This window comes from Lissotriton vulgaris, chromosome 10, assembly GCF_964263255.1.
Source record: "Lissotriton vulgaris chromosome 10, aLisVul1.2, whole genome shotgun sequence".
Classification (NCBI taxonomy): Eukaryota; Metazoa; Chordata; class Amphibia; order Caudata; family Salamandridae; genus Lissotriton; species Lissotriton vulgaris.
In genome coordinates, this window is record NC_141698.1 from 316119068 (window position 1) to 316138105 (window position 19038).

The window sequence follows — 19038 nt, forward strand, 5'->3', positions numbered from 1 at the left end:
CAACTAAGTGACAGTGCAAAGCACCTGAAACCACCTTCTTAAATTGAGCACTGATTAGGGTTACGTGACACATTGCCAAGAGCCTCTGCAGATCTCTTTCCAAAGGAAATAGCTAAGTTTATGGTGGTCGCATACATTCAACTATATTTAATGATTTAGAAAATCAGAAATACAGGGGAACCCTTAAGTTCTTGGTCCATCTGATTTCCACTGACTTAGGTTGTCTGAACAACTGAAATGTTTGCTGCATAACAGGCATTGCTATAGCCCTGACCAGAGGAAAGATAAAAGATTCTCTTCTACTGGCCATTTCATAAGCTGCATGGAATGGCTGGATATTTAATTCCCTGAAGATTCTCAAAATGTCTTTCTCGAGTGGTAGATGAAGCATAGAACTGAAGAAGGCAGAGACTTGGATATGACAGAATGTTCCTCTGACTTATATGTAGCTTGTTGAGTGGATTACAGTAGGTTAATAGATGGAGAAGTCAAACATCAAGCACATTACATTGCCAGAAGGCCTTTGATTGGTGTCCTGGTGAGCAGCAGCCACTCAGCATCATGGACTATTTCAGAGGGAATTGAACTATGACTTATATATGATCAGTAGCCTGCATAGGATCTTCAGAGCTGGCATAATGTATTTGTGGCAAGAGAGCCCAAATACGAGACACTCAGCATGGGTTTGCAGACTCTAAAGTTTAACAAGTTCCTTGTGGGAAATTCCCACAGTAGTCAAGTTTGGACAATTACGGGGGTTCTTACTTAAATCAGGCAGCTAAAACATTGTTAAAGTACATCTAGCTGTTTGTCTGCTTTATCCAGATAGTTTTGCACACACCAATGCCTAAATACAATGACTGGAGAATCAAGAGGAAAATTAGTTCAGGCAACAAACTGAAAAACAGACATGGGATTAACACGGGAAACAAATACAAATAACATTGACACTGCCTCTACAGAAATGTTACACTTAAAATGTACTACATGTTTTATATGTCAATGGCGAGATTCATACACTGTTCCAAATTCTGCCACTGGCGAATTCTGGAATCGGCAAATACTGAAATACAGGACCGATTGGTAACAGGGATAAGAGTATTATGTATTTTTTATGATTGGCTCCAGCAGTAGTTTTCTAACACCACCAAACAAAAGTGCTACATATCATGTAAACTGTGGTGAAAAACGTTAAAAATTAACACTGATCTAATGTAAAACTCATGATGCTGTCTGTTAAGCAATAATCATAAGATACTAATGGGCCAAACCAGTGAATTGAAGGAGTAGTTTCTTGCCTGTAACTCCAGTTCTGTAGTAGGGGTATCTCTGTTATAGTCATAATCTAGTGAATGGTCCCGCTCATGTGCGGGGACCCCGGAGAAATCAAAAATAATCTCTTAAAATGCCTTCTTTGCAATACTGCATAGACACTTAAGAGAGAATCAAAGACAAATAATGCAGCCTATACATGCAAGGCTACACTGTCCAGTACTTCAACTAGAAATGCAAGGATATTCCAAAAATATCCCACTTTAGACCTGTCTGCCAGGTTTAACCATGGAAAACACTTCCCCCCCTTCACCAAATCCTTGGAATGATAGAGAGGAAGGACAGGACAGACAACCCCCATAGGCTGCCATTATGTGGCTTAAAAAGAGATACCGTGCCTTTAAGGAAACGTTCCAGAACTCTCCTGGTATCCCAGAATGCACAGCAACTCCCTCCACTTTCAGTTCTTTTTGGAGGTGTATCAGCTAGACCTGTGGCATTCATCATTTCATCACTTTCTCCACCGGGGAGGAGGGCGGGCGCTTATGACTATAAAAGAATACCCCTACTACAGAACTGGAGTTACAGGCAAGAAACTACTCCTTCTGTAGTAGGGGATCTCTGTGTATATTCATAATCTAGTGAAAAGAATGGCAAGCCCATCCAAAAACAATCCGGCAGTAGAGAAAAAGACAACACCACTATTATGCGAACAAATTTCGCAGCGAAGCCTGTCCGACCTGAGCATCTGCCCTGGCATCAGAGTCCAGACAGTAATGTTTAGCTAAGGTATGGACTGACTTCCAAGTGGCAGCCTTGCAGATTTCTGCAATGGGAACATTACGAAGCAAAGCAGTTGTGGCCGCTTTGCCCCTGGTGGAATGCGCCTTAGGCTTACCCCCTAAGGTCTTATTCCATTTCTGATAACAAAACTGGATACATGACACAATCCACCTAGAGATAGACTGCTTCGAAGTAGCCAGACCAGTCCTAACCGACCCATAGTTGACAAACAATTGGTCGGACCTGAGAATGTCTTTGGTCTTATCCAGATAGAATTTCAACACCCTTCTAACATCCAGGGAATGAAGAGCCCTTTCAGCTGGAGTTGAAGAATTCTGGAAAAAAGTTGTTAAAGTTATAGTCTGATTGACATGAAAATCAGAAATCACCTTGGGGTGGAACTTAGGGTGAGTACGCATAACAACCTTAGCAGCATGAAAAACAGTATAAGATTCTTGGCAACACAATGCCTGAATCTCACTCACCCTGCGGGCCGATGTAATGGCCAAGAGGAACGCCGCCTTCCAAGAGAGATTCTGCAGCTTATGAATAGGCTCGAAAGGTTCCTTCATCAGTCTGGACAGCACCACATTCAGTTCCCATGCCGGCGAAGGAAGTCGAACAGGAGGAAACACCTTCTTCAATCCTTCCAAAAATCCTTAATCACAGGGATCTGGAAGAAGGATGTCTGTGAAGGACATTTTCTGTAAGCAGTCAATGCAGCCAGATGAACCCTAATGGAATGGAAATTAAGGCCAGACTGAGCCAGATGCAGAAGGTATGGAACGATGACATCCTCCTTGCAGGTCGCAGGATCATAGTTCTTAGACATGCACCAGATGCAGAATCTCTTCCATATAAGCATAAGAGGTCCTAGTAGAAGGCCTCTTAGCCTCCTTCAATATGTCCATGCAATCCTCAGGCAGATTTAAGTGGCCATATTGCACTATCTCAGGAGCCATGCCACCAAACTCAACGACGAGAGGTTGGGGTGCACCATTTGCCCCCCGAACTTCGTGAGAAGGTCCGGCTGAAACGGCAGCCGCCGATGAGGCAGGATCAAACGATGAAGCAGGTCTGTGAACCACCACTGCCTGGGGCATTCCGGAGCAATGAGGATCATCCGCACCCGAGACTGGGCCAGATTGATGAGCACCGCCGGAATCAGGGGAATGGGTAGAAAAGCGTACAGAAAGCTGTTCGACCAGATGATCCATAACGCATTCCCCAGAGTCCCCCGTTGGTAATACCTTGAGGCGAATTTGCGGCATTTGCTGTTTTCGGCGGTGGCGAACAGATCTACATCCGGAGTGCTCCACGCGGCGAAGATGTCTTCGAGCACTTCGTTGTTTATGATCCACTCGTGGTTTTTCTTGCAGCAGCCTGATGAGGGCGTCCGTCTGAACATTCTGTACACCGGGCAGATGAGTCGCCGGTATCGTCAATCCTCTGGCTAGCAGCCAGTGCCAGATCGCCTGCGCCTCCTGTGACAGTGTGCGCGATCTCGAGCCCCCCTGCTTGTTGAGGTAATACATTGTGGTCGTATTGTCCATCTGTACAAGCAAGGAGCTGGTCTGGAAGAACGGAAGAAAGGCCTTCAGTGCCAAGTGAACAGCTCTGAGTTCCAAGAAATTGATGTGATACGTGAACTCTGCTGGAGACCGCTGTCCTTGGATCTGTAGATGGTCTGAATGCTCTCCCCAGCCCAAAAGAGACGCATCCGTCACAATAGTCCGAGTCAGGATATCCTTGTGGAAAGGAACCCCTCTGAGTAGATTCTCTGCCAAGCACCACCATCTCAGGGACTGTTGGGCGTGAAGAGACAGCTGAATCCGGTCATCCCAACACCCTTTCCTCTGGTCCCACTGACCCTCCAAGCATTCCTGTAGCGGCCTCATATGTAGGTGCACGTGTGGAGTGAGGAAGATACAAGAGGCCATCGATCCCAGTAGAGAATACACCGTCCACACTGTTGTAGATGGAGCAGCTATGAGAGCCTGAGCCTTCCAAAGGATGGATAAGCGTCTCTCCTCCAAAGGAGACACGCTTGCCGACAACGTATTGATGGAGGCTCCCAAGTACTGTAGGCACTGCACAGGAATCGGGACAGACTTGGACAGATTTATGTGCAACCCCAGACTGTTCAGCAGGACGGCCGTCCTGTTATAGTGCAACTGTGCTTCCTGGAAGGTGGAGGCTTTGATCAACCAATCGTCCAGGTACGGGTAGACAAACACCTTGTTCTTTCTCAGGTGCGCTGCTACCACAGCCATGCATTTTGAAAAAGTCCTGCGTGCAGAGATCTATCGCGCACAGCCAGTCTCCCCTCTGCAGCTGAGGATAGATCTGGTGCAAGGGCAGCATGCAAAACTTCTCCCTGCGAATCCACTTGTTTGCTTGTCGCAAATCCAGAATGGGCCTGAACTCGTTCTTGTCCTTCTTCTGTACTAGGAAGAAGCATGAGTAAAGACCCTTTCCCCTTTGAGACAAAGGGACGTCTTCTATCGCCCTCTTTCTTAACAGGGTATCGGCCTCCGCCTGGAGCTCGCGCAGTCTGAACTGTAAGCCAACCGGTGGAATTGCTGGAGGCGGGCTGGTGAAACGAAGACTGAATCCATTGCAAACAATATTCAGCACCCACTTGTCCTGAGTAATGTTTCTCCACTCTGCCAGGTAATGCTGAATGCTTCCCCCCACCGGAGTGGGTAACGAATGAAGGGGAAGTAGCAGCTCAGGGCCTAGACCCAGCCGGGCCTTTGGTCGCGGATGAAGCCTGCTGACCACCATGGCCCCTCTGGCCCTTTTAGAACGGGCGCTGCTGGAACTGCTGCTGTTGCTGCTGCTGTTGTTGTCCAGCCTGGCAACCTTGCCCTCTACCTTGCGCCCCGTACCGTCTCTGGAACGAGCAGAAGGTCTTCTTCTGTTCCTTCCGCTTCTCCAATCCGACAGTCGTCAAGGTCTCCGCCTCTGCCTTCATACGGGCCATCTCCTCATCTGCGTGTTTACCAAACAGGGTCTCACCAGAGAAGGGTAGATTGGCCACACTCTGCTAGCCTGGGCTTCAAGGACGTCAGACGCAGCCAGGCGTGGCGCCTCAGGTTGACCCCATGGCAGTATCCATGCGCTGCCAGGAGGGAGGAATCCGCAGCGGAACTGATCACCTGGTTGAAGACCATCAGTCCTTCATTAAGGATTTCTTGGAAATCTTCCCTATCCTCCTGTGGAAGATGTTCCACGAACCATGTTAGGGACTCCCAGAGGGACAGATCATAACGCCCCAACAAGGCAGCGGCACTCGTGGCCTTCATAGACGTGGCTGCCGTCCCTTAAACCTTCCTGCCTGCTGAATCCGTCCAGCGGCTCTCCTTGTCAGCAGGCACTGTTGATGATGGGATGGTTGCGTGCTGCTTCCTCACCGCCGTCACAATCATCGAATCCGGCGCAGGGTCCAAGCGAAGGAACGCAGGATCCATGTCAGGGGCTGGATACTTCTTTTGCAGCCTGGAAGGCGCTGCTTTAGTCACCGCAGGAGGGAGGAAGAGTTCCATGGCGGGTTCAACTAGCCCTGGGACCAACGGTAACAACGGACGAGACAATTGTTACATGTGAAGGGTCTCGAAAATGACGGAAGTCAAGGGTGTGGCCGTAGTGAGCGTGATGCCCAGCTTAGCCGCTCCTCACAGCAATGCTTCCTGGAAGGAGACAACATCATCTATCGGGGGCACCCTCGTCCGAGGGGAGTCCGACAGGGTCGGCGAGTAATCCCTGGCACTGGACGAGTCCGTGTGTCGGGATCTAGATCTGTCCCTCCTATGGCGTCGTCTGGACCTCGTAGAGGAGCGATGGCGACTCCTGGACCTATCTTTCCGCCTTGAGCGAGACCTCGATCTCCGCGGTCTTGGGTGGTCTGCAGGCCGGAAAGGAGGGTGCTGTGGAGGCCGAGCCGGGAGCCTAGGCTGTAGAAGCCCCGTAGGCGGCATCAGCAAATGAGGTAGCGAGGTAGACCTCGGCGGAGCCGGTGGAGGAGGACGGTGATGAGTAACCGGAGGTAGTGGAGGTAGTAGAGGCCTAGGAGGTTGTGGAGGAGGAGTCGGGGTCCGTGGAGGAGGACCCACGGGTAAAGGAGGCGGTGTAGGCGACCTCGGTTTGGCGGGCAAGTAGACTTGAGAGTACTCCGAGCCCGGAGACTGTCCCACTCTTCTTTTCTTCTTCTTCTGACCAGAGGGGGGCGATCTAGAGGCCCTCTCCCTCGTGGGCAAGCGACGGCGCCGTCGCGACAGCGTGCTCGCTGAAGCTGGGGTCTCTGTCCTAGTCCTAGTCTAGTCTTCCTCCTCGACGCTGAGCGTCTCTTCGATGTCTATGAACGTCTCCTTGACGTCGACGAACGTCTTCTTGACGTCGACGACGTTGTCTCGGCGTCGATGGCCGTCTCCTCGACGACGACGAGTGGTGTTTCGGCGCTGATCTTCGTCTCGACGTCGCAGACTTTGGTGTCGACGTCAAATGTGACCGGTGGTGTCGCCTCGACGGCGAGCGCCGCCCTCTTGACCCCTCTCGACGTCGATGATAGCTCAACGACGAACCAATCCTTGATGTCGACCTCGACATCAGTCCCCTCGACGTCGATCGTCGACGTCGCTTCGACCCGGAGCCCCGGGGAGACGGAGAACAGACTCTGGTCATTCCCTTCGACGCCGATGTTGAGGTTATCGACGTCGACGGAGACCGGTGGCGTTTTCTGGCCTTTTCTTTACTGGGGACCCCCCCAAAAGCCGACGCACAGGCAGAGGAAGGAGCCCCTTCATGCCCAGACCCTCCTTGTCCTTGCTGCCTTCTCAGCTCCAAGCCTTGGAGCCTGGTCTTCTCCCTGTCCTTGAGGGTTCTTTAGGAAACTGCAGACAGATATCACACTCCTCAGGAACATGAGAAGAAGGCAGGCACTGGGATGCACACCCTGTGTGGATCCAATGTTGCCTTTTTCCTGGAGCACTCAGGGCATTTATCAAATAAAGCAGGCATATTTGATAAAGCCAAACAGCTGAGAAACTCCAGTCAGATGTAGACATGGCAAAAACACGTTGAGTGAACACACGCTAACACTTTAAAAGTGCACAATTTAGAAATAAACCCAAAAAAGGGAGAGCTCAATGCTCCAGGGTCCTGCTAGCAGGAGCCGGAAAAAAGGACTGAAAGTGGAGAGAGTTGCTGTGCATTCTGGGATACCAGGAGAGTTCTGGAAAGTTTCCTTAAAGGCACGGTATCCCTTTTTAAGCCACATAATGGCAGCCTATGGGGGCTTGTCTGTCCTGTCCTGTCCTTCCTCTCTATCATTCCAAGGATTTGGTCAAGGGGGGAAGTGTGTTCCATGGTTAAACCTGGCAGACAGGTCTAATATCCTTGCATTTCTAGTTGAAGTACTGGACAGTGTAGCCTTGCATGTATAGGCTGCATTATTTGTCTTTGATTCTCTCTTAAGTGTCTATGCAGTACTGCAAAGAAGACAGCTTAAGAGATTATTTTTGATTGCTCCGGGGTCCCCGCACATGAGCGGGACTATTCACTAGATTATGACTATACACAGAGATCCCCTACTATAGAACAATAGCATATGCCCCAGGGTTTCTGAGTGTATTTGCTCATGATCTAGAGACTAGAGTTAAAAATCCAGAACAATGTGCGCAAACACTGTTTGCACCTGTTTTCTGAATGGTATTGCCCAACGCTCTGTGGTTGGCAAGGGCAAATACTACTAGGTATGTAATGGTGGCTCTTACCCGAGCAAACACAGGAGTGAGCTCAGTGTATACCCAACTCCTCACTAGTATTAAAGCTGCTGTTACTCGCACTGGTGCTCACTTTACAACTAATGCTAAATGATGCCGAAAGTCCTTTTCCTTTCACATTTTGTTCTACCACCTTGGGATTGTTTTCAAGGATTTTGCAAGATTTAGGTAATACAGCAGTATGATGTCATAGCAATGGCAGTCATGCGCCATATAAATACAAATCACTGAAGTAGTCTTTACACATTCTTTTTTAAATTTGCAAATAAGTGAATGTCATGGTAATCTTAAAAGACATATTCTGGTTATGGTGGTCAACTGGCATATTCTAAATCAGAGCACTGCCCCCACAGTGATACCATCCAGCATGCCCAACAACGCGTTAAAATACTGCACTCAAACTATCTATGACACACTCAACTGGAAACTGCTGCAGCAGACTAGGAAATGATAGATACTGCTGGGTAATACTTGAGTCAGCACAGTCAGCTTGGTTGAGATCACTGTGAGGGCTTGTAGCAGCCAGGACACAACTTATGATACATTCTGGGAACACAAATCTTTTAGCTACTCAACTCTGGCTGAGCATTGGGTTAGCATAATAAAATAGGCTGCTACACACATCCCAGTACTTTTGTCCTCACTTGTAAAACATGGCAAGTAGTTAGCTAACCCAATTAGCTAATTTGACGTTTAGGTACGGTCACATTTAAATGTGAAACATCTGAATAGAGGGACTAAAAAGTTAAATATCACATGTGGCAGCAGTGTGGTGTTGTACTATTCTCCTGATGTATAACATAAACACAAAGTCTAGATGCATAATGTATAGTCTCTGTAGACGATCAATTCAAAAGTGACCCATACTGAGCAGACCTTGAGCAGCATTTTGATTAGCAAAGGCCTGCTTATATATATAAAATCTATAATTCATTCACCCAGCTGGAAACAAATGAGAAAATGCACATTCATTGGATTTTATTAACCATTAAAACCTACTTTCTTGGTAAAACTTAGATTTAAGTATAAATGTCACTAAGCTGACTTTTGGAAAAGTGGATAGTCTCTGCCTTCATGGCATCCTCATCGACTGCCATGCTCTACACTTGCAGTGACAGTAGTTATATGTTTCAGGCCAATGGCTGGCCTCATTTAGGTCCCAACAACCCTCATTAAGGCTTTCCTGGAGAAAATATTCTCACATGCTCAATGGCCCAGCTGCCCAGCTAGAGCATCCCTACACTTATCTGAGGATTGTGAGGGGAGGATGGGGAAATTGATGCCAAAGGACCACACAAAGCACTGGCAATGGAAGCTTTCTTGTTTATTTGAAAGCATAAAATGTGTGATATAGCCTCCGAAGTTGTCCTGTTCCCAGCGAGGATGCCATTTCTCACTCATGAGGGTAACAAGGAAAGGGGAACTCTTTGAGAGGGCAATTCTCTAGTAAGAAACAGGTACTTCATTTTAATAGCCAAATCCAGGGGCTGGCTTGGACAAATCAAGCAGATGAGTCCCACTGCTGTCAAGTGTGTGAAGATTAGTGCTTTCTTGGAATGTTTTATTCATTAATCCGAGAAACTGGTAAAAATGTTGGAATGAGCCCAGTGTGGATACAATTGTTGTACGTGTTTTCTTACTAACTGGGGGGGGGGTCTATTTACTAAGAATTTGCACCAAAGTGACGCAAATTTATGCAAATCATTTTTAGGTATTTACTTTCCAGAGCTAAACTTGTTTAGTGTTGGAAAATCACTGGAATGTAGCGCAAAGCAGTGTAAACCACTGCTTTGCATTACTTCGAGCCAAAGGGGCACACCATGGGTGTTTCATGGGCATTCCCATGCAACCACCCATGTTTTCTGATGCTATGCCCTATTTACTTAAAAAGTAGATACAGTTTTGCGTCAGAAAACAGTACCCATTTCAAGTAGGTGCTTTTCTGACTTTGTATGTTCGATGCACTGTTCAGCACACATACAAAGTGATCAAATGGTGTAAAGATGGTCTGAGCATAGTATTTTGTACTGGAAGGCTATCCTTTCAGTACAAAACCTGTGCTAGACTTCCGCAGATACCCTTGCACTATAATGCAAAGGTGTGTCCGTGGTGCACGGCAACACATTTCTGCACTGGCGTTAGGAAGAGTGACATATTTCTGTAAATATGGCACCTCCTTCTCTCTTCTTCGCCCGCAGCTTCTTAGCCTGCTGCACTGCGTGAGATTTTAGTACCATGCATCCATCTTATGTGTAGCAAGAGTGTTAATATGCAGTAATTACTTACTTATGTAAAAGATGCAGAATAATTTAGAAAATACCTACAAGTTACCACTATTACTGCAGTGACTTTGGCAACCTCACTCTGGTTATAGACACTACAAACTGCAGATAGTACAGAGGAACTAGTTACTTACCTTCAGTAATGTTTTTTCTTGTGGATACAATATCTGCCTGTGGATTCCTCACCTTTTGAATACTCCCTGCGCCAGTATTCCGCGGGAAAATTCTTTCCTAGCTCTCCCACATCGACGAGGACGTCACAATGGACAGGCTCCCCTCGAGGCACGTATGACATCATCTGAGCCAGAAAAGGAGCTCGTCGGCGTGCTGAATTCAGTCATTATTTCCGTGCCACTGAGGTAAACGGTCGGAACAACACATTGTCAAATATACACATAGCATTTCAAATGTATACACATATGCCAAATCACAAAAGCATAATCAATAAAAGTAAAGAGAAATAGCAAAGGAAAAGCATTTCTCATTATTAAGATATAAACATGATTAAAATTGGTAGAAGCAGGTGGACAACGGGGAGGCTGGTGGAAGCATGAGGAATCCACAGTTAGATATTGTATCCACCAGAAAAAGCGTTACCAAAGGTAAGTAACTTGTTCCTCTGATGGATACTTCTGTCTGTGGATTCCTCACCTTTTGAATAGACTCCCAAAGCCGTAAATCTACGGGAGAAGGGTGACTTCCTGACTAAACCAAAAAATCCTGCAAAACAGAGCGAACAAAATGGCTACCCCTCCAAACCTCAGAGTCCTATCAGTAATGCTTTGCAAAGGTGTGGAGGGAGGCCCAAGTTGCTGATTTACAGATATGAAGAACAGGAACACCTCTAGCCAAAGCACAAGAAGTAGATTTAGCTCTGGTGGAATGAGCTCTGACACCTTCAGGAGGGTCCTTCTTGGTCAGGGCGTCCACCTGGAGAGAGTCCTCTTGTGCACTGCCTTGCCTTTCATCTTTCCAATATAGCCCACGAAGAGCTGATCGTCCAGTCTGAGATCTCTAGTGGATCCAAATAAAAGCTGACAGCCCTCTTAGGGTCCAATGGATGCAGTCTCTCTTCCTCCTTAGAAGGGTGGGGGGAGGATAGAAGGTGGGTAAAGTAATGGATTTTCCCAAATGAAAAGGGGTAACCACCTTGGGATGGAAAGCAGCCCAGGTCCTTAGAACCAACTTATCCGCATGAATCGTCAGGAAAGGAGGTTTCGAACTAAGAGCCTGAAGCTCATTTACCCTCCTAGCCGAGGTAATGGCTATCAAGAAAATCGTTTTAAAAGAAAGAAGCCTCAACGGGCAAGAGTGATGAGGCTAAAACGGAGAACTCATTAAACAAGTAAGTACGAGATTCAAATCGCACTGAGGCATAATGAAAGGTGTGGGAGGAAACTTGTTTGTAAGGCCTTTAATGAACCTCATGACAATGGGGGGCTTAAATAAATACGGCTGGTCCGGAAAACATAAAAAGGCCGACAAAGCCGATAAATAGCCCTTAACGGTGGCTACAGCACAACAAGGCTATGCTCAAAAAAAGTGAAAACTCCAAAATATTAGACAAGCGGGCCTTCAAAGGGTCAATGTCTCTCTCTCCGCACCACTGAACAAATCTGGATCATCTGGAAGAGTAAACAGACTTAGTGGAGTGTCGCCTGGATGATAAAATAACATCCACTATCTCTGGCTGGAGAGAGAAAGAACTCAGGTTGCCCGTTCAATCTCCAGGCATGAAAGTGCAGGCTGTGGAGGTGGGGGTGTAGAACCTGTCCCTGCGAGAGGAGATCTGCCCTGAGAGGGAGACGGAGCGGAGGGTACAACGAGAGATGAAGTAGGTCTGTGTACCTCATCCTTCTTGGCCAATCTTGGGCGATCAATATAACTTGGGCCCGGTCTTGGCGAATATTCCTCAGAACCAGAGGAATCAAGGGTATGGGGAGGAAACTCGTAAAGGAGTTGTGAGCTCCAATCTATCTGAAATGCGTCCCCCAGTGCCGCCTACATCGGAAACTGGAGACTGCAGAACAACGGGCAGTGCACGTTCTCATGAGTGGCAAACAGGTCCAACCAAGGAGAACCCCACATCTGAAAGATGCGTTGGACCAACTCCGGATGAAGCCGCCACTCGTGATCGGCCGAGTAACGCCGACTGAGACTGTCCACACGAACATTCAGCACACCGGCCAGATGATTTGCAAACACACAAATCCGTTGGCCCTGAGCCCAGGACAAGAGTCGCAGAGTCTCTCGGCAGAGATGATACGACCCTACACCTCCCTGCTTGTTGATGTACCACATCGCGGTAGTGTTGTCCATCAGGATCTGAACCGACTGACCGCAAAGGGAAGGAAGGAAAGCCTCTAGTGCCAAACGTATCGCCCACAATTCCAACAGGTTGATGTGAAGCAACCTTTCCTCCGGAGACCAAAGACCTTTGACCTCCAGATCCCCCAGATGAGTACCCCACCCTAGAGCAGAGGCAATCATGATCACTGTGGCCACCGGCAGAGGAGACTAAAAGGGCTTTCCTTGCGACACGTTGCCCTGCACACTCCACCAAGTCAGCTCCGCTTCAGCTTCTCTAGAGATTCAGATATTCTCACCGAGATCTCCATTGTGCTGATACCACTGCCTGCGGAAGCACCACTGGAGTGCCCTCATGTGCCAGCGTGCATGGTTGACCAACAGAATACAGGAAGAAAACAGACCGAGCATGCGAAGAACCTTCAGGACTGGAACAACCGCTCCATCGTGAAATAAAGGAATCATTTCCTGTATGTCGAGAATCCTTTGCAGAGGTGGGTATGCTCGACACACAGCAGTGTCCAGTATTGCCCCTGTGAATAGGTTGCGCTGAGAAGGCACCCAATTTGAACAACAGATGCGTTGTCACTTGCAAGTGGCGCGAAACCAACTCTGGAGACTCTTTCAACAGCCAGTCGTAAAGGTTGGGGAAAACAGGAACCCCTGACCTTCTGAGATGAGCCGCAGCCACCGCCATCACCTGTGTTGCGATCCCACCGTGAAACTGAGATATTCCAATGCGACTTCAGGATGGGAAGATGAAAATACACATCCTGCAGATCGATGGACACCATCCAGTCTTCCTATTGCAGCGCAAGAAGAACCTGAGCCATTTCAACGTTTTGGACTTTTCCTGCCTGAGGTAAAGGTTCAAAATCCTGAGGTCCAAGATTGGTCTCAAGCGACCGTCCTTTTTGGGGATCAGTAAATACCGGGAGTAGTAACCCTGACACCCTTTCCTGCTCCGGAACCACATTTATTGCACCTTTTTGAAACAATGTAAGAACCTCCTGCTGTAAAAGCAGTAAGTGGCCCCCTGAACACCCACCCTGGCGAGGAGGAAACTCCAAAAAGGGGAGGGCGTACCCATTCTCTACAAAATTCAAGACCCAACAAGCTTAAGTGATCAGTCTCCAATCTTGTAGAAAGTGGGACACCCGACTTCCAACCGGACCAACATGTTCTAAGATGGGGGATCTAGAACTGCTTTCCTGTTGTACCAACGGTGGCGGGAGGGGAGGAAGAGGAAGAAGAGGAGGATTGTTGATGATTTGCACCCCTGAGGCCTCTTTTATTCTTCCCTCTGTATGATTTGTACAAGGGATTTTGTTGTTGTTGGCCCTGTTGAGATTGCTGGCGGCCACGAAAGGAAGCAGATCTCCCAAAACCACAATACCGTTTGTAACCATATCCTCTGGACTGCACCTGGAGGCCTAGAGATCTTGCAGTAGCCTTGCTGTCTTTCAAACGTTCTAAAGCTGAGTCTGCCTTTGAACCAAAGAGCTTTGACCCATCTAAGGGCAAATCCAGCAAAGTCGTCTGAACATCAGCTGAGAAACCAGATGATCTAAGCCATGCTTGTCTCTTTGCAGCCACAGAAGGCCCCATCACACGAGTCACAGAGTCTGCAGTGTCCATACCTGATTGAATCACCTGATGTGCCACAGCCTGCGAATTCGTAAGGACTTCCAAGAAATAAGCACGATCTTCTTCAGGCAATTTCAGGGCAAACTGCACAACTGAGTCCATCAAAGCATGGATATATCATCCAAGAAGGCAAGTTGCATTAGTGGACTTAAGAGCCATACTAGCAGAAGAAAACACCTTCTTTGCCGCTTGTTCCATCCTCTTAGAATCCCTATCACTCAGAATAGTAGGGAAGGAACCAGAAGACTGCTTCGAACAAGAAGCTTGGCCAACCAAACTTTCCGACGTAGGATGCGATGACAAAAAAGCTGGATCACCAGGAGCAGGCCTGTACCTTTTTGAAATGGAATGAGAGACAGCTGGAGCAGATAAAGGTTTCTGCCACACCTCCAGGATTGGTTCAGTTAAAGCATCCGTAAAAGGAAGCAACAGCTCAGAAGTTGATGAAGATGTGTTTAAAACTTCTGTAAGAATGTTGGACTTTATCTCCTATGAGGGAAGCTTAGGACCCAATAAATCAGCCGCCTTCCTTATAACCACATGGTATGGAGCAATGTACTGTACAATACCTCCACTTGCAGCAGGAAGATTATATTCAGGGGAAGTATTGAGGTCACTAGCTTCATGAAGGCCTTCAAACTCGTCCATAGAGTCCACAATTTCCCCTTCCTCCTGATTCTGTAAATATTCCTCCTCTTCGAGGAGCCTCTGCACCTCTCTCCTGGAGCGTTGCTTAGGTAACGGTGTCAGTGAAGCCACACATGGTGCCGGTGATGACATCAACAGTGTCAATGGAGGAGCCTCGGCTTCGAACCTTGACGTCGATCGAACTCGAGGTGGCGCCGACTCAGTAGACGAAGGAGTCCGAGGAGCTGGAGTGGAGGATCTCAGTGCCGGGAAATGCCAAGCCAGAGTCGATGGCAAGAATGGCATGAATGGAGCCTGGGGATAGAACTAAGGAAGACCCAGGTTGAAAGCCAAAAGACCCACGGGGTCCGAAGGTGCGCCGGATGGAGTCGAGGCTCTGGCAAACATGCCAAACATCGCATTAAGGAAATGCAAAGAATCAGACCCAGGAGCAGGAAAAGGAGGATATGGATCCGTACCTTCCTGACGAGGAGTCACCTGAGGTCGAACTGGAGCCTGCGGAGCCGGAGACGGCGCCCGCACAGGTGAAGTCGCACCGACTGGAGAGGACTCACCAGGCGCTGGTGACGTCGCTAGAGCCAGTGAATCTTCATGTTGCGAAGAAGCATCCAAAGCCGGCAACGTCGCAGCGGGAGATGGTACTGGCGTCGCTTGAGAAGGAGATGGAGAAATAAAGTCCTTCCTAGGAGGCCCTCAGCCGGAGTCGGCGACCTCAACTTCAACCTCAAAGCCCTGGCTTTCGAAGAACGATGTCGAGAGGCATGTCTTCTCTTGGATTTCTTATGCTTCTTTGACCTCGAAGTGTGAGAAGATGAAGACTTCGCCCTCTTCCTACCTCTCTTCTCCTTCTTGTCTTTGGCCATATTAATCTCTTTGGGATTCATCTTCCTGCAGCTGGGGCATTCCTCGACGTTGTGGTCCGAAGATAGGCACCAAAGGCAATCATCGTGCAGGTCTGTGATAGACATATGCCTGCCACACTCTCGGCAGGGTTTAAATCCCTTCTTCCTAGAAGTAGCCATCAGGACCAATCAAGAGATACAAACTTTTCTTTAGAAGAAAATGGACAGCCCCTAGAAAAACCGTTAAGAGTCGATGGCGCGGAAAAAATGGAACTGATGTCAGCACGCCGACGAGGTCTTTTTGTGGCTCCGATGATGTCATACGGTGCCACAAGCGGAGCCTAACCATTGTGACATCCCCGTCAACGTGGGAGAGCTAGGAAAGAATTTTCCAGTGGAATGCTGGTGCAGGGAGCATTCAAAAGGTGATTAATCCACAGGCAGAAGTATCCATCAAAGTGGTGTGCTTTAATACTGGCACAACTCTCTGTAATTTCCAAAGCTGTCATAAAGTGGCAGAGTTTACATAATTTTACTTCTCAAGAAATTCCTGTTAAAAGACTACTAAGAAACTTGCTGAGGGAAGAGTGCAACCATTTTAAATATAAAATGGATTTATAAACAAGCTTTAATTATCCCAATCATAGAGCCAGTCACGTAACCTCAAATACACAAAATCCTTCTTGAAGACCAGAAATGTAACCACTAGCAAAGAGCAGTAAATGGTGTATCTTGTTTAGCAATAAATGAAAATTAAAATGGAAATTAAAACTGGTTTGGCAAATGTTTTCATTGTTTCTATTATATTGGTTGCAGCATTGGGATAAATGACTAGGAACTGAATATGGAACCCAAGGGGATAATCAATAAGGACCACAGAGGAATAGAGTTAACATGGCTGTTACACTTCTATTTGATATGAGCAGATGAGTTACATTTTTCTGTTTAATGTAAAGAAATTTGTCACCTGCTAAATTCAAATATTTTACTAAAGCAATATTTAGAAATTAAAAGGTAACTTGGGCAAAGCACATTATTTTCAAATAAAATATGAAATCACCAGGACTGTCTATGTCAAGAAATTGCTTTTTAGAACATTGTTCAAATGGAATAATGTTACAGGTAAAATGCCTAACAAATGTGTCATATTCATGCAAAAACCTTAATGACAAAAAAGGCCAAGTTTATTAAACTTCACCCAGACTTGGGAAATAGGCCCAAATATTTTAAGAGAACAATATAATTGTGATAGAATACCATTTGCTTTAGGGTGGTGTTTTTCTAATTTTCCCATTCTGAGATCTTTGTAGGATCTCCATATTTTTGGCTTGCTCTTAAAAGTAAATATAGTAGTAAGGTTGTGCCATTCAGGTGGACTACCACTTTTTTACGCTCAAACCCTCCCTGACAGTAGAAATTCTTTATGCTGGGATTTTCTTCAACGAGCATATTATCTAGTGCATTCTCATTCGCTATGCAATCTTGGTTCTATTTTTACTTTGGGTTTTTACCAGAACAAATGTCCAGTCCTGAATACACTGCGTACTGAACAAGCTGTTTTCTTAAGCTGGCTACTCTGGGCCTTCTCTTCTTATAGCTTCCTACCAGACTACATTACTTCTCATGATTAGCTCCAAAAACTCTGGATCTCTCCACTGGTAAACATTAGACAAAATAGTCTCTCTACTTCTCTAAATAAAGGTTTAAAAAAGAGCATGTTTTCACTTCTGTTTTTTCCTTACCTCTTTCAATCATGAAGCGCTGACATTTTTATTTTTTAATAGTTTGATTTTTAGTTGCATTTGATGATATTGTGCTGATTACTCTATGTTCAACCATTTTGGGTAAATGCACTGGACAAATTCAATAATTTAAAAGCAAAATATTAGAATTCTGGCTTTGATTCTCTACAACAATCCTATACATCACCTACATTGAAAGCAAAAGGTTCTGCCATGCTAACGCCTCCATTGTTTCTGGTAAGGCCCAAAGAAGATGAGACATGAGTTTAAAGAGAATGGATAACCATATGCCATTCCACTGCCTTCCTCACCTCAATGGAGACTGAGGAGAAGTTTGAATAAGCACACACTATGCTAATATTTCCATTGGGTCCCTGTATACCCTGGAAAAATGGCAAAATAACAGTAATGAGTGAGTTTACCCTGAGTGAAGAAGATATGACAACCATTTAAAAAATAGGTCCTGGCAAATTCAGTGAAATGAAGGGAGTTGAATCCCTCATTCATGCACCAGAAGCCATAAGCAGCAGGGGGAATACAAAAATATAATTAATTGACATATGGCTGATCCCTTGAGGAGCTGAGAGACAGATGGGTACAGGATGGGATAGAGCTAGACGATGAAGATTGGCAGACAGCTGTGTCATCCCCAAGGGAAGTCGCCATCCCAGCTCGACTGAGATTAGTCCAGCTTAAGATTCTACATAGGATTCATATCACGGGATCCCGACTGATACACATGGGATTGTCAGACACGGGACTACGCAAACAACAATGTGATCTCACAGGCACATTTATACATACCATCTGGGAGTGTACACATATTATCACTTACTGGCGCTAAGTGAATGACACAATGAACAAGGTATTGGGGGTTTTCCTGTCACCGGAGGCAGGGAGATGCCTCTTGAATATATAGGAACCCTCTGATTTAAACACCTCTCAGACGCAATGGGCTACACTGGGTTTCATGTTGGCCAAAAGAAATATCGCTCAATTGTGGGGGGCAGTGCAACCTCCCACTCTGTAAACGTGGGAAAGCAATTTGGATTGGTGCATGTTTAGGGAGAAAACGGTGTATCTTGCAAGGGGATGCCCTAGGAAGTGGTTGCTGGTCTGGGGCCCCTGGAATCGCCACAGAGGAGAGATCTGTACGCCACCCAGAAATGCTGCTCTAAATGACCCCCTCCCCATGAAGTTCCTTTTCAATTGTATGTATTGACTATCCGGTGACCCCCTGATGTAGAATCTGCAATTTTGAACGAACCTCCGTAATGCGTCTTCTTGCTGATGTTTTATTTCAATAAAAAGAATTATAATACAGTACATCTCAGGGGCGGCTCCTCCCCTATTACTATAACTTTTAGTTATTATCATTTTATGTTTCCTTCCTTTGCGGTGGGCAGGTGGCTGGGCTGCTCTGCGGAGCAGGGCAGGAGAGGAGTGGCTTGCCCACTCCTTGGTGCGCAATGACTGTTTGATCGGCCCACTCTGGCCGCCCAGACCAGTCATGCACACTTTACCCCTTCTCCATACAGGCTGCACTACAACCTGCATGGTGAACAAGTGCAGGCTCCCAATCCATGGTGGAGTGTCCCACCAGGACTCAACTGGAGCAAGGAGCAGAGACACAGCAGCGGGAACGGCGGTAAGGTAAGTTTGTAATTTTATTTTTTAGGGGGTTTTCTCTTAAGCTTCCTTGCACCCTCACCACCCCCCGTGCCCAGTCCTG

General features: G+C 46.8%; 1 protein-coding gene across 1 annotated transcript in view; it reads right to left on the reverse strand.

Moving 5' to 3' along the window:
- Positions 1–19038, reverse strand: part of OBSCN (obscurin, cytoskeletal calmodulin and titin-interacting RhoGEF) — a 1012031-nt gene that overhangs the window by 500544 nt on the left and 492449 nt on the right. The window lies entirely within an intron of this gene.